Genomic DNA, 15,728 nt, shown 5'->3' with positions numbered 1-15,728 from the left:
GGTGCCCAGCCGGGAGCAGGAGCAGGGCTGGGGCTGCTCCCAAAGTTGCCCCGCCCCAATGCCAGAGCCGGACATATGCTGAGGGGGGGCTGGATCAGGCTTTATTGTCCAGCTGCATGCCAGGAGTGAGCACAAAATCTACCTGCATTCTCTGCAGCATGCCATCCTGGAGCAGAGCCATTGCCAAAGGAAGCCGTGAGCCCGTGCCAAGCCAGTGCCGGAGTGGGATCCTAGCAGCACCTGTGGAAGCCGGGAGAGAGGAGCCCACCTGGAGCAGGTTCGTGCAGGATTAATCATCCCGTGGCTTCCCACCAGGGTCCTGTTGCTTCCAAAAGGCCCCACAGTGTCACTGTGGCCCCTCGGTTCCACCAGGTTCCATAGCGTCACTGTGGTGCCCAGGGTTCCGTCAGCTTCGCCAGCATCCCCACGGTCTGCAGAGCTCCCCGAGCTTCTGTGGTGTCACAGTGGAGGCAGGGTTGCATCAGGTTCCATAGCATCAGCACGGTCTCCAGGGCTCCCAGAGGTTCTGTGGTGTCACAGTGGAGGCAGGGTTGCATCAGGTTCCATAGCATCACCACAGTCTCCAGGGCTCCCTGAGCTTCTGTGGTGTCACAGTGGAGGCAGGGTTGCATCAGGTTCCATAGCATCAGCACGGTCTCCAGGGCTCCCAGAGGTTCTGTGGTGTCACAGAGGAGGCAGGGTTGCATCAGGTTCAATAGCATCAGCACGGTCTCCAGGGCTCCCCTGAGCTTCTGTGGTGGTGTCACAGAGGAGCCAGGCTTCCTTGTAGTTCCCCAGCATCACAAAGGCTCTCCTGGGAGCCACGGGTCACAAAGCACCGTGGGCTCTGTGCAGCCCCGCTGTGTCACAATGGCCGCTGGCTTCCACGAGCCCCCGCAGTGTCCCAGTGGGCCCCGTGGCTTTAGGAGTGGGTGGCTGGGAGTTGGTGCCAGCGGCTGGGGGAGCAGCAGCAGGGACTGTGTGTGGACAGTGCCATGGCCACTTGTGTGGCCACTGGTGTCTCTGTGCCAGGCACAGCCGTGGTGTGTAACACCGGCTCTGGGTCCTTTGGCTGTGCAGGTGGCAGTCACGGCCTGGAGCAGGGCTGCTCCCGGGGGACAGCCTGGGGCAGGAGGCTGCTGGAGATTCATTCCCCACACTCCTTGTCATGAGGTGCTCAGAGTGATTGGAAAGGCTGTTGGCAGCAGGCAGTTCTCTGGGTTCAAGCTGTGGAGCTGTCAGCGGGAATGCAAAGGCCAAGCTGGTGAGCCTTTTGTCCTGGTGCCTTTAGTGTGTGAGCAGTCCCTGGTGCCGTTGTCTTTGGATCCTGAGTGTGGGAGAGGCAAGGCTTAGGATGGTGCGTAGAGCTGAGAAGGAAAGTGCCGAGAGCAGCATGTGTGCTGCTGCTTTGAGGGGTGCAGTTGAAGTTGTAGGCAGCAAGAGCTTTCTCAGCTGGCCCTTTTGTGAGCTCTGCTTTTGCCAGATGACTTCCATCTTACCCTCTTACCATCTTAGCCTCTCATTTTTGCATATCCCAAACCCCCTTCCAAACATCCAGCAGCTGCTTGTAAAGAAGAAGTCCTAGAACAAAAAGCCAGTGCTGCCTTTCATAGCCCCTTTGCTGTCTATGAAGTAGAGGAAAGAAGCTAGTGAGACGCACTTTCTTTCTCAACTCCATAGAGCGCATCCTTCTCTCAAGGTGGCAGAGTCCTTGGCGGAAGTGAAGCATCTGCAGCTGCAGTTCAGACTGAGAGATGTGCCAGGACAGGAAACATTTGCTGACCTTCCCTGTTCCCTGTGCAACATGATTCTCGCATCCCAGTCACTTTCACATACCTTCGGTATCCCTGAGTCCAAGCAGCTAAAGCTCACAGAGACAGAAGTGTCAGGAAGGAAAACGTTGCAAAAGCACCCCCTTCTCTTATCAGCATATAAATTGTGCACAACAGGCTGCGGCACCGAACCTTCCTTCTCAGATAGACATGCCATCACACTTTTCACTCTTGCAGCTCGGTTGAAAAGCTCCAGCAGCTGCTCCCGCAATAGCAAAAGGTTCTAGAAGTGAAAGCCAGTTTGGGGCTGCACCTTCTCCTTGCCGCATGTAAGCCACACCAAACTCCCTGATGCACTCTGTCCTCCCCTTCTCAAAGGAGTAGACGGTGGCATCAGGACACACCTGTGTCCCAGCAGCTGGGTGCCCAGCCGGGAGCAGGAGCAGGGCTGGGGCTGCTCCCAAAGTTGCCCCGCCCCAATGCCAGAACCGGACATATGCTGAGGGGGGGCTGGATCAGGCTTTATTGTCCAGCTGCATGCCAGGAGTGAGCACAAAATCTACCTGCATTCTCTGCAGCATGCCATCCTGGAGCAGAGCCATTGCCAAAGGAAGCCGTGAGCCCGTGCCAAGCCAGTGCCGGAGTGGGATCCTAGCAGCACCTGTGGAAGCCGGGAGAGAGGAGCCCACCTGGAGCAGGTTCGTGCAGGATTAATCATCCCGTGGCTTCCCACCAGGGTCCTGTTGCTTCCAAAAGGCCCCACAGTGTCACTGTGGCCCCTCGGTTCCACCAGGTTCCATAGCGTCACTGTGGTGCCCAGGGTTCCATCAGCTTCGCCAGCATCCCCACGGTCTGCAGAGCTCCCCGAGCTTCTGTGGTGTCACAGTGGAGGCAGGGTTGCATCAGGTTCCATAGCATCAGCACGGTCTCCAGGGCTCCCAGAGGTTCTGTGGTGTCACAGTGGAGGCAGGGTTGCATCAGGTTCCATAGCATCACCACAGTCTCCAGGGCTCCCTGAGCTTCTGTGGTGTCACAGTGGAGGCAGGGTTGCATCAGGTTCCATAGCATCAGCACGGTCTCCAGGGCTCCCAGAGGTTCTGTGGTGTCACAGAGGAGGCAGGGTTGCATCAGGTTCCATAGCATCACCACGGTCTCCAGGGCTCCAAGAGCTTCTGTGTTGTCACAGAGGAGGCAGGGTTGCATCAGGTTCAATAGCATCAGCACGGTCTCCAGGGCTCCCCTGAGCTTCTGTGGTGGTGTCACAGAGGAGCCAGGCTTCCTTGTAGTTCCCCAGCATCACAAAGGCTCTCCTGGGAGCCACGGGTCACAAAGCACCGTGGGCTCTGTGCAGCCCCGCTGTGTCACAATGGCCGCTGGCTTCCACGAGCCCCCGCAGTGTCCCAGTGGGCCCCGTGGCTTTAGGAGTGGGTGGCTGGGAGTTGGTGCCAGCGGCTGGGGGAGCAGCAGCAGGGACTGTGTGTGGACAGTGCCATGGCCACTTTTGTGGCCACTGGTGTCTCTGTGCCAGGCACAGCCGTGGTGTGTAACACCGGCTCTGGGTCCTTTGGCTGTGCAGGTGGCAGTCACGGCCTGGAGCAGGGCTGCTCCCGGGGGACAGCCTGGGGCAGGAGGCTGCTGGAGATTCATTCCCCACACGCTGCAGCTCCTTGTCATGAGGTGCTCAGAGTGATTGGAAAGGCTGTTGGCAGCAGGCAGTTCTCTGGGTTCAAGCTGTGGAGCTGTCAGCGGGAATGCAAAGGCCAAGCTGGTGAGCCTTTTGTCCTGGTGCCTTTAGTGTGTGAGCAGTCCCTGGTGCCGTTGTCTTTGGATCCTGAGTGTGGGAGAGGCAAGGCTTAGGATGGTGCGTAGAGCTGAGAAGGAAAGTGCCGAGAGCAGCGTGTGTGCTGCTGCTTTGAGGGGTGCAGTTGAAGTTGTAGGCAGCAAGAGCTTTCTCAGCTGGCCCTTTTGTGAGCTCTGCTTTTGCCAGATGACTTCCATCTTACCCTCTTACCATCTTAGCCTCTCATTTTTGCATATCCCAAACCCCCTTCCAAACATCCAGCAGCTGCTTGTAAAGAAGAAGTCCTAGAACAAAAAGCCAGTGCTGCCTTTCATAGCCCCTTTGCTGTCTATGAAGTAGAGGAAAGAAGCTAGTGAGACGCACTTTCTTTCTCAACTCCATAGAGCGCATCCTTCTCTCAAGGTGGCAGAGTCCTTGGCGGAAGTGAAGCATCTGCAGCTGCAGTTCAGACTGAGAGATGTGCCAGGACAGGAAACATTTGCTGACCTTCCCTGTTCCCTGTGCAACATGATTCTCGCATCCCAGTCACTTTCACATACCTTCGGTATCCCTGAGTCCAAGCAGCTAAAGCTCACAGAGACAGAAGTGTCAGGAAGGAAAACGTTCCAAAAGCACCCCCTTCTCTTATCAGCATATAAATTGTGCACAACAGGCTGCGGCACCGAACCTTCCTTCTCAGATAGACATGCCATCACACTTTTCACTCTTGCAGCTCGGTTGAAAAGCTCCAGCAGCTGCTCCCGCAATAGCAAAAGGTTCTAGAAGTGAAAGCCAGTTTGGGGCTGCACCTTCTCCTTGCCGCATGTAAGCCACACCAAACTCCCTGATGCACTCTGTCCTCCCCTTCTCAAAGGAGTAGACGGTGGCATCAGGACACACCTGTGTCCCAGCAGCTGGGTGCCCAGCCGGGAGCAGGAGCAGGGCTGGGGCTGCTCCCAAAGTTGCCCCGCCCCAATGCCAGAGCCAGACATGGGCTGAGGGGGGGCTGGATCAGGCTTTATTGTCCAGCTGCATGCCAGGAGTGAGCACAAAATCTACCTGCATTCTCTGCAGCATGCCATCCTGGAGCAGAGCCATTCCCAAATGAGGCTGCTGGGATGTGGGGGAATGCTGAGGGCAGGACAGGGGGCTGACAGTGCCCAGACTTTCTTGGGCTATTCCCAGGAGGCCCCAGGGCCTGAGGACAAGGTGTGTCCTCTAAGCCCTTGGTGGAAGATACGCTGCCATGACCCTGGGCACCAAGTCTTGGCTTCTCCTGGACACTGCCAGCCCTGCCAGGGCCCTTGGCCATGTCCAGCACAGCTTGTCCTGCGCTGTCCCACCGCTGCTGCTGTGTCCCTGCAGGCTGCACACTCCCATCTCACTGCCCCACCACCAGCTCTGCCCTGCCACCTCCAGCCCTGGCCTGAGCTGTGCCCAGCCTCACCCTCTGTGCCTTGGGCACACACACATGCCCTGAGCTCATCCTCCCTCTGGGTGCTTCTGCCCCCACGCTGCCCTGGGAGGGACATTTCCTCCTCCTCATGCCCAGTGTCCCCCTGCCCAGCTGCTCTGTGGGGCAGTGCGTGTCTCTCCTGCTGTTCCCTGCCTCCCAGGAAAGCTGTACCATGTGGGGCACGGCCCTTCCAGCAGCCTCCCAGCCCCTCAGCCTTGTTGGACCCTTTCCCCTGAGCAGACAGCAGCAGCATCTCCGTGCTCTGCCCAGCGTGCTCCTTTCGTCACCAAACTGCGGGAAAATAGAAACTGTCCTACACCATCTCTGAAGTGTTAGAGAATCAGGCCCTGTGGAACCAACGAGCCCTTGGGACACAGGAGGATCTCGTGTAACCAAGGGTCAGTTCTGACACTGTAGATCCAAGGAGATCCTTGTGACACTCTGGGGCCTTGTGGAACCCTTCTGCCCTGGTCTCTGCACCAAGGAGACCCTTGTGCCACTACGGGACCTTGTGCAGCCAAGGAGAGCATTGTGAGAGTGCGGGGCCATGGAACCAAGGGACCATTGTGACCTTGTGGGGCCTCATGGACTCAAGGGACCATTGCCACACTGTGGGGCCTCATGGAATGAAGGGTCCATTGTGACACTGCAGAACCAAGGACACCATGGTTACACTGTGGGGCCCATGGAACCAAGGCACCATTGGGACACCCCGTGGCCTCATCCTCTTGAATTTCAACAGATCTGAGGGATGGCAGGACCTGCAGGCAGCACTGAAGGATTCTGGGAAGAACCCTTGATCCCTGCTCCAAAGGAAATCAGAGAAAGACCCCTGGTAAGATAAAGGCACCTTTTCCTTTCCCAGTGTAAACTGTTGACCTGCCTGTAAGGTGCAGCAAAAGCTTTGCAGGGTTTGGTTCAAGGTACCCAAGGTTGGAACAGGGAAGTGTTCGAGTCCCTTCTAAGAGAAGGGTTGGAATCTTTGTGCTATGGCTGCCTGGGATCCATGGAACAAGTGTGTTCTGGCAGACTCTGGGACCTCGAGAGCAATCCCATCCAGGAGCCAGCACTGGACCTGCACCCTGGTGGGAGCAGCATGGTACGGATGGAAAACGGGCAGCTGGGTGTGCAGTGGGAACCTCAACCCAGGTCATAGAAGCCCAGGCTTTAGCTTTGAACACATCAGCACAAAAAGCAGAATGAATGACCTTTCCTAGAAATCACTGAAGGAAAAAAGGTGAACATATGGACTGATTTGAACTCTGGGTTTGGAATAATAGACGCCCAGGGAGCCACATGGAAGGAAAGGGCACAGAGGTCTCCAGTGAGTACAAAAAGAAATCAGTCACCTACTGCAGAGTGTGCCAAAACCAAAAGAAGTGGCCCTGACGCCCTTGTAAAGCCCATGGGTTTGGAGACTCCCCAGTTAATCCAGGGACTCCATTGGCTGACCAAACAGCTCAAGAGGGTGCTGAAAAAGCTCTCCTTGCACTAATACCTAGCAAAAACTTGAATGTTCTGCAACAAAAGCCAGATTCCAGTGATCAGGACAGGCAGTCAGCCCCATCAGCAGCAGCTACGGAAAATCCCAGCAGGTGATTGGTAACCCCGTGTGGGCAGGTAATTGGAGCTCCACAATTAATGTATAATGGAACTAAAACATCAGGAAACACATTAGGAGATGGAGAATATGGTGGCCAGTTTACAAAGGCATCTAGTAAGCACAAAAATGGCAAAAAATAATAGATCAGTTGTTGAGAAAGATGGGATTGGTTTTGAAGGAAGAAGGCTGCCTCCAGGGCTCGTTACATGGGAATCACCAGGTGATTTTGGCCAACTGATTTTGCAGAACTGCCCAGACAGAAGGGGGACTGGCACATTTTGGTATTGGTGGATCCTTTTTCTGGATGGCCAGAAGCTTTCCCATGTGGCACCAACAAGACAAGGGAAGTCTCAGAAGTTTTGCTGCAATGAATATTTAATAGCACTGGGACTAACTCTTGTAAGCCTTAAAAGGTGCATGGTTCTCAACAGATCATTGGGGCTGGACTCGCCTGTACATCCTTTCCAACCAGGAGATGCGGTGTACATCAGAACCTGGAATTTTGGAACAATCCAGCCAAAGTGGAAGGGACCATCTCAAGTCCTCCTGGTAACCTACCCTGCACTCAAGGTAGAAGGAATCAAACTCAGGGTTCATCACATGCGGGTAAAACCAGCAAGCACACATTAAACACAGCAGAAACAAGACTGTCTGACACCATGGAGTTTGGGGTTTTACATCAATCCTATTGTTTTAGGTATTGAATAGGATTTTCTAAGGGGATACTCTTTATTGGATCTAGATGATCAATTATTGTGTAACTATAATAAAAATAGAAACGATGTTCCTGACTTCTGGGAAGGGAAATGCGGTTTTCAAAGTCAGTGCAAGATGTTGGCAGATGACAGAATGTGACCCCTGTAACAGCTTGTTTGCCAACACCAACCTGTGCAGAAAATCCAGTTCCGTGGGGAGCTTCAGTCAGCAATTTGACAAAAATCTGGGAACACTTGTGGAAGGAAATAGCACCCAGGGCACCTGGACAGGGATGGAAGGAGAATATTCCTTACCATGGACACATAAGAACGATACTGCTGAGAATTGTAACATTTCCAAACTGGATCTGGAAATTACCTCAGGAAATATTGATCAGCTGACAGATTGCACTGATAGCCCCTGGAGCTGCCAAATTCCAGCAGTATGGAATCACCCTCAGACAGGACAATGGGAATGTTTCCAGCCAGTTCAGGGGTGTCTGGGCTGGGAAGGGAGCCCAGGCCTTCCACGGGACCCCTTACAGGTGGGTATAAAATATCCTGATTTAACAAGGTCAAGGCCAAAGGATCCCAGGACAAAGGAAAAGTGGGATTGCCCTGGGACAGACACTTGAGCTGTTTGGAATCCTGAGGTGCAGCAGCTCCTGGCTGTGGCCCAGGCTCTGAGGCTAGGCTGTGTTTGTAGAAATGATTCTGCCTTTCTCAGTGACACCTGGGCTCAGCCAACAAACAGCAAGCCTTGGAGAGGCACAGAGTGTCAGCAGGATGCGGTCAGATCCTTAGGAGCCCCAGGATGGGTGGGAAGTGATGGAATTTGGAGCACACGTTTGGCCCTGGGAGAATCAGGAGCACCATGGACACTGGGGGTATTAACGTTCCGTCCCTCGTGCAAGGAGTCACCACCGGGAACCCAACTGTGGGGAAAGGTTAAAGGGGATGGAACTTGGAAACATCCCAGTGCGGGAACTACAGCGGGATGGATTTTAGAATTCATCTCTGCTCCGCAAAGATCTGCCTTTAGGAACAGAGCAGCCACACACCATTGGGCTCTGCAGATGGAAACCTGAGTGAATGCAGCTCCTTTGGGGCTTGCTGAAATAAAGGAACAATTGCCAGCCACAGCTAAAATGACTTTACAGAGCAGATTGGCTTTAGCCCTATTGCTGTTACATGGACAGGGAGTATGTGGATTCTTGAACTGAAACAGCAACACTTGTTGTGTGCACATTCCAAATGTGATGCTGGATTGGATGATCGGGTAGAGAGGATAAAATCAGTTGCTGCATCCAGCAGGGAATTAAGGGGAGGATTAGACAGTAACTGGATAAAATATTTCAAGGACTTGGATTTTCTCTGACTGATGGTTGGCCTGACTTTTGCAAAGTCTAACTGGGATCCCAGCAATACTTGTGCTTGTGACACTTGCTTTGAGCTGTGTAAAGAACATGGTTGTGAAAGCAGCTGAGGAACTCGTGGGATGTGAGTAAAGGAGCAGAGTGAGGCTTACGAAGGCTTGAAGGGAAGAGAAGCTTCCCAACCCTCCAAGGGGGGAAATTTACCAGATGAAAAACCGTTTGCACCTGGTGGGTTCATACAATGCTTCTTCTCCAAAAGCCACTGGCCATGGAACCGCACAAGGCTGATTCTGTAGGCAGCAACCAGCCCAGGTGTGCCAACTTTCACCAGTTCACTGGGCAGTCAGGGCTGGCTTTGGGGTCACCGACCACCAGGGACCCCCAAAGAGAGCCCCAGGGCAGAAGAACGGATGTGCAAAGGGGTGGGGGAAATATGCAATGATTTTGGGGAAATGATTGTCGTGTGTGTGTTTATTGTGGGACAGTCTGGGAATGAGTCTGTGAAACACAGTCTGCAAACAGGAACATTCCTGACCTCGGCACACATGACTTTGGGAGGGGCTCTCCCCTCGTGCATCCGGCCCAATAAAGAATGCTGCTGCTTCGTGCTGCGCTGATGCTGAGGAGGTTTTGTTTCCCTGAAGTTTTGGTAACACCTCTGTGCCTGTGTCACAGAGCCACAGAGCAGCTGTGATGTCAGAAAGGGGCTGTGTGACATCACAGGGTGGCTGTATGACATCATAGAGTCTACGGCGACATCATGGAGCAGCTCTGTGACATCAGAGAGTGGTGCTGTGACATCATAGAGTTGGCTGTGACATCACAGATTGGGCTCTGACATCACAGGGCAGACTATGACATCACAGAGATGGCTGTGACATCACAGGGTGCTGGTGTGACATCACAGTGCAGAGTTGTGACATCACAGATAGGACTGTGACATCACAGGGTGCTTGTGTGACATCACAGAGTGGTTGTGTGACATCACAGGGGAGCTGTATGACATCATAGAGTCTGCTGTGACATCACAGAGCTATCACAGTGATATCACAGAGAGGACTGTGACATCACAGATGGGTGGCATGACATCACAGAGTGTCTATGACATCACAGGGTGTCTATGACATCACAGGGTGGCTATGTGACATCACAGAATGAGTTTTGACATCCCAGGTTGGCTGTGGGACATCCCAGGGTGGCTGTGTGACATCCCAGGGGGTTGGATGCCATGGCAACCCTCATCAGTTCCAGTTCCCTTGGAAACCCCCCCAGGACCCATTGCTGCACTCAGGGTCCGTGGCCACTTGCCCGCAGACCTGTGGCTGCCCTCGGCTGCCATGGCAGCCCTCAGGACAGAGCGGTGCCGGGGCTGGTGCCAGCTACAATTGCACTGACACTCGCTGATGCCACGGCAGCGGCCACAGGGACCCGTTCCTCACTTTGGTGCCATGGACACCAACGCTTGGCCCCGCTGCCATGGGGATTGGCACGGTCACCTGCACTCAGGGCCCGTGGCTGGGCACTGCTGCCATGGACACGGGCACTGAGCCCTGGGCCACAGTCGGCTGCCATGGCCACCAGCCCAAGGTCCCGTGGCCAGGGCCGGGGCCATGGAAAGGAACCCGTGGAGCCGTGGTGATGGTGGATGGCCATGGGGTGCTGCTGTGGGCTGGGGCAGAGGGAATTTCCTTGCCAGGCCTTTCTCTGGGGCTGTGTTTGGCTCTGTGCTGAGCACAGCGTTGCTCACACGGAGATGGTTTTGTTCTTGCTGAGCTTGCACAGAGCCAAGGCCTTTCCTGCCCCTCGTCCGGCCACGCTGGGGAGGGGCTGGGGGTGAGGGGGAGCTTGGCAGGGGTCACAGCCAGGACAGGTGACCCCAACTGACCCCAGGGATATCCCAGACCACAGGACATCATGGCCAGTGTATAAAGTGGGGGGAACAAGGAGGAAGGGGGGGACATTTGGAGTGAGGGTTTTTGTCTTCCCAGGTAACACTCAGGCAGGATGGGGCCCTGTTTTGCTGGTGGGCAGGGTCAGCACCAAAGACACAGACCCTACTGAAGGGATTGTGCAATTTATAAAATGCAAATCTGCAAAGAATTACAAAAGCATAAGCTCAGCAAAGCACATAATCATTAGCAAAGAATCACAGCAGGAACAGCTCAGCAATGCCCCCAGTCATCAGTGCCAAAGATTGCCTGCAGTGATTAACCAAGATCCAGCCCCAGTGACCCTCAGACTTTACCATCACCCAGAGCCACCCATCAGCTGGGGGAAGCTGTCCCAGCCAAGGACTGGAGAGCCACTCCCGGACACTGGGAATTCCTGCAGCTGCCTCCAGCCACAGCTGAGGCTCCAACCCCGCTGGGAGAGGGCCCAGCTTTGACAGTGCTGGAGAAACAAACTGACAGCACTTCTAGTGCAGGAACATCTGCTTTCATCCTCCTCTTGGCTTCCTCCTAAGCCTGGCCAGGGCTCAAGGAGGAGCCAAGGGAGCTGACTTTGACCATACAGCCCCAAACAAGGCCAGATGTTGGATTTCACGGCCTTGTCCCAGCCGCCCGCAGTGCCCAGGCCGTGCTGGCTGTGCTCAGAGCAGGGCCCAAAGCTGCCCAGCATTGCTGCCTTTGGGAGCAGAGCAGGAGGGCAGGACATGTGCCCAGCCTGCAGCCAGCCATGGCACAGCCACCTCCTCAGCAGCTGCCCAGAGCCCAAAAGCAGTTTGGCAGCCACTGAAGAATTCCCTGCAGCCGCCCCAGCAAAGGGGGAACCTTTGGTGCCCGGCCAGGCCGTGCCATGCCCAGCTCTGGGAGCATCCCCCTGGCTCTGGACTCACCTGCACACTGGCCGTGGAGCGTGTCTTTGGAGAAGGTGCCAGAATCAAAGTCCATCATCTTCAGCTGCCACTGGCCAGCTCCAGGAAGAGGTTGTCGTCCTTGAGCTCGTCCTTGGTGGCTCCAGCAGCAGCAGCCCCACCTGGTACAGCTTCTCCAGGGGCTCCTTCTCCTTCCCTGGGGCCACACCAGGCTCTCAGGGTTCTGCCCAGGGCCCCAGCCATCAATGAACCAGACAAACAAAACCAGGGGGGATGGTGGCCACCAGTGCTTGCCAGAGCAGGCCTCCAGCTCAGCTGCAGCCCAAGAGCTGCGTGTTCCCTTCTGATGCTCCCTGCTCAGAGCTACAGACAGGACAAAATAGTCTGCTTTGCTTTGCCACTGATTGCCAAGAGCTGTGTGGGGCTGTTACCTGCCAGGCCCCTGGATCACACTGTGCCCGTGGGTCCCTGCCATCCTCTAGGGCACATGAACACCCTGCAGCCAAGGAGCACTGAAGAGCTCTTCCAAGGACGGCCTGTCCAAGGGCTGCATGGACAAGCACCTCTTAAGAACATCCTGGCACTCTGGGCACAGAAACCAGAAACCACCAGGCAGCTGCAGAAGGATCCCGCCCGCTTTGGCCCCCGTTCCCGTGCCCAGGCCATGCTGGCTGTGCCCAGAGCTGGGCCTAAACTTGCCCATGGATTCTGTGCTTTGGAGGGCAGCAGGAGAGCAGGACATGTGCCACCTGCTCAGAGCTGACAGAGCGGGATGCTCCTGAGCCCGCTGCTGGCTCCCAGCACTGCTATTCCCCCCGTGCCACAGAGATGAGGGATCCACACAAAAGCAACCAGACCAGGAGCCGACACTTTCATTGCCTGCCAGAAATGGGTCTCATTTTGCTCTGCATTCCTTTCCTAGCAGGTCTTATCTATTAAAAACAAGAGAAAAAAGAAAAGAACCAGAAAAAGTATGAGAGATAAAAACAAAACCCAAATGTGGAAAGAAAAGTCTTCTGCAACTTTGGATTCAGAGGGAATTGATATTTTTTAAAAGAGAACTCAGTTATTTATCTTTTTTTTGTTTCATTCAGTACTTGCATTGTTTTCCTTCCTTCCTTCCTTCCTTCCTTCCTTCCTTCCTTCCTTCCTTCCTTCCTTCCTTCCTTCCTTCCTTCCTTCCTTCCTTCCTTCCTTCCTTCCTTCCTTCCGTCCCTCACAAGCCACTTCTCACCCCATTGAAGGGGTGCAAAGCAGCAGGATCCCCTCCCAATTAGGGTCCTCTCACCCTCCCAAAATGTGGGGATTTCACCTCAGCCCCCCAAATTGCGGGGGGTTTATGGCACTTTCCCCAAATTCACTGCAACCTCCCAGAAGCCACTTAGAGGCCCTAAAATTGTCAAAAAGCAGCAGGTGCCTCCCCAAAAGCAGCTCCTGGTTTTCCTCCCTGGAGTGCCCCACTCCAAGTGTTCAAACCACCCCATCAATCCCAAACTTCATCCCACCCCCATGATGCAACCCCCATCCCATCCCATCCCATCCCATCCCATCCCATCCCATCCCATCCCATCCCATCCCATCCCATCCCATCCCATCCCTCCTGGACACCAATTCCCCTTCTGTGGCTCCTGACTCCCCACAGCCAGGCCTTGGGGCTGACGGATCGAGCCATTTGGGGCTGCCATCGACACATTGGGGCTGGGATTGAGTTTATTGGAGGCACCCGCTCAATCCCTCCATCCCAAATGGGAGCTTGGAACCTCTCCTCAGCCCTTGCTGTGCCCATGGGCTCACCTCAAGTCCCAAAATGAGAGCCAGGGCCCCACAGCCCATTCAGAACCTCTCAACATTGCCAGAAACAGCAGCATCCTTCCCAAAATGGGCTCCCCGGCTCCCTGACAATAGGTCCCCCTTCCAAGCACCAGAGCCCCCCTCTCAGAACCCCTCCCTAAGCATTGGGGGGCACCCCAAAAATGCCTCAGGAATGGGACATACCCTAAAATCCCTTCAGGAATGTGGGATACCCCAGAACCCACTCAGCAACGGGGTCCCCCCGGCCTCATCATGCGCAGCCTTCAGCTGGCTCAGCCAGAGCCCATCCCGCCCTCAGCAGCCCCAGCCCAGCCCAGCCCTCCTGGGCAGGAAGCCCCAATGGCCGAGCCGGCCTGGGACACTTGCAGGGATGCGGGGGCAGCCGCAGCTTCTCGGGCCAGCCTGTGCCAGGCCCTGAGCGCCCTGCCAGGGAACCATTGCTGCCCCACATCCCATCTCAGCCTGCCCTCGGGCAGCGGGAAGCCGTTCCCTGGGGCCCGGCCCCGCAGGCCCTTGGCAAGAGTCTCTCTCCCCCAGCAATTGCTGCTCCTCCCTGCTGCGGGGCCCGAGCTGCAAGTTGATTTTCTGCCGCTGGCCCCGGCCCAGCCCCGAGCCAGGGCCAGCACCTTGCCCTGGAGCTCTGCGGGCGCTGCGTTTGTGCGGCCGCAGCGCAGCGGCCGCAGCTCGGAGCTGCCCTTTGTGTCCCCGCCGGCAGCTGGCAGAACTGGCGGGGCCGGGCCAGGGCCGGGCCAGCCCCGGCCTTCCCGGCTCTGCGACACAGCGGCGGCAGCCCCAGCCTTCCAGCCCTGCACACGCTCCCACACAAGCGTCCAGAGCCGCGGCCACCCAACGCAACTGACCGGCCGCTGACCCCCCAGCCTGGCCTGATGGCCATTCCTCTGCCCACACCTCGGCCAAGCTCCCCTTGGCCACCTCCTGAGCCACAGTGCCACAGACAAGTGGCACATACAGCTACAGAGCTCTGCAGGGAAGAGCTGGCAGGGAACGTTCATTCAACAGAAAAACCACCAAGAAAAAGAGAACTCCCCCCAGCAGAGCTGTTCCCTCCTGCAGTAGTTACACCTGCACACGCACAGCACCTGAGACTGCAAGCAATGAGCATTCCCTGGGCACATGTGCAGCCCAAGCAGCTCGAGGACAGCCTTGCAGCAGGACTGCTCTCAGCTGAGCCAAAAAGGCCCCTCTGGCAGCTGCAGGGCCATTGCAAAGGGCAAGGGCCAGAGCCTCAGCCCACGGGGGAGGAAAGGGCTCTGAATTCCCCTGCCCTGGCACCTCAACCCTGTTCTCAGGCTGCTTCCCACACAGGATTCCTCTGGAGGACTGTGAAAAGCTGAGAAGCAGCTCTGGCTTCTCCACTTTCCATGTCCTAGAGCTGCCTGGCAGAAGAAATGGAGGGACAGCTCTGGTGGCACAATCCCTCCCGGCCCAGGGCACAGCGCTGGGAAGGTCTTTCCATGCTGAGGCTTTGCTGCGGCCAAGGAAAGCTCCTGGCTCAAGGTCACCTTTCCTGCTGGGCCAGACCCCCCGAGTGGCCCAGCAGCAGCAGAGAATTCCAGCACAGCCCCGGCACGGGCAGGGCGGCCCTGGGCGGGCTGCGGGAGCCGGCAGCGCCTGAGCTCAGAGCAGCTGAGCCCGGGGGCTCTTGGCCAAGGCTGAGGCCCAGCGAGCATTTCTCAGGTCACAGGGCGGCCTGGAAAGGTGCTGGGGGGGATAATTCACCCCTCAGTGCGGTCCCAGTGGCTCCCAGTATTTCCATGTCCCTGGTCCCAGTGCTGCTCCCAGCCCTGATCCGTGGGGATGGGAATGTCCCGCTCCCTTCCTGGGGCAGGCTCACACCTGAGCCAGGTGTGCAGGGCAGAACCTTGCCCTGAGCCCAAGCCCTGTCTCCCCTGCAGGATCTGCTTCCCATCGGCCTCTTCCTCCTGCGGCCCCACGCCCAGCTCGGTGCTGAACGAAGGGCGCTGGGCCGGGGTCATCCCCCGGCAGGGGCTGCGCACCCCCTCTGCCCCCTCCCCAAATTCCCTCCCGGGGCAGCAGGGGCTGGCTCAGGAGCCCTGGGGCTCCTGGGGCTTCGTGCTTTCCTTCCTAAGGAAAAGAACCGTCCTTCTCATCCAGGCTCCCATGGCCAAAACTGAAATTCTACCTCCCAAATTCTGTCTATCCAAGGATTGCTCCCAGACAAAAGCTGCCATGAGAGACAGGTCTGGCTGCCCTCACCCATGGTGGCCACCTCTCATCTTCTTCCTAAACTCTTGGACTTTGTGCTTTACTTTCATGTGGAATAAACCCATCCTTCTCAACAAGGTGCCCATGGCCAAAATTGGGATTCCACCTCCCAAATTCCCAATATCCAAGGGCTGCTCCCAGACAAACCTGCCAGGACAGACAGATGTGGCTG

Source organism: Aphelocoma coerulescens, unplaced genomic scaffold (assembly GCF_041296385.1).
Source record: "Aphelocoma coerulescens isolate FSJ_1873_10779 unplaced genomic scaffold, UR_Acoe_1.0 HiC_scaffold_291, whole genome shotgun sequence".
Lineage (NCBI taxonomy): Eukaryota > Metazoa > Chordata > Aves > Passeriformes > Corvidae > Aphelocoma > Aphelocoma coerulescens.
This window is presented reverse-complemented; position numbering follows the sequence as displayed.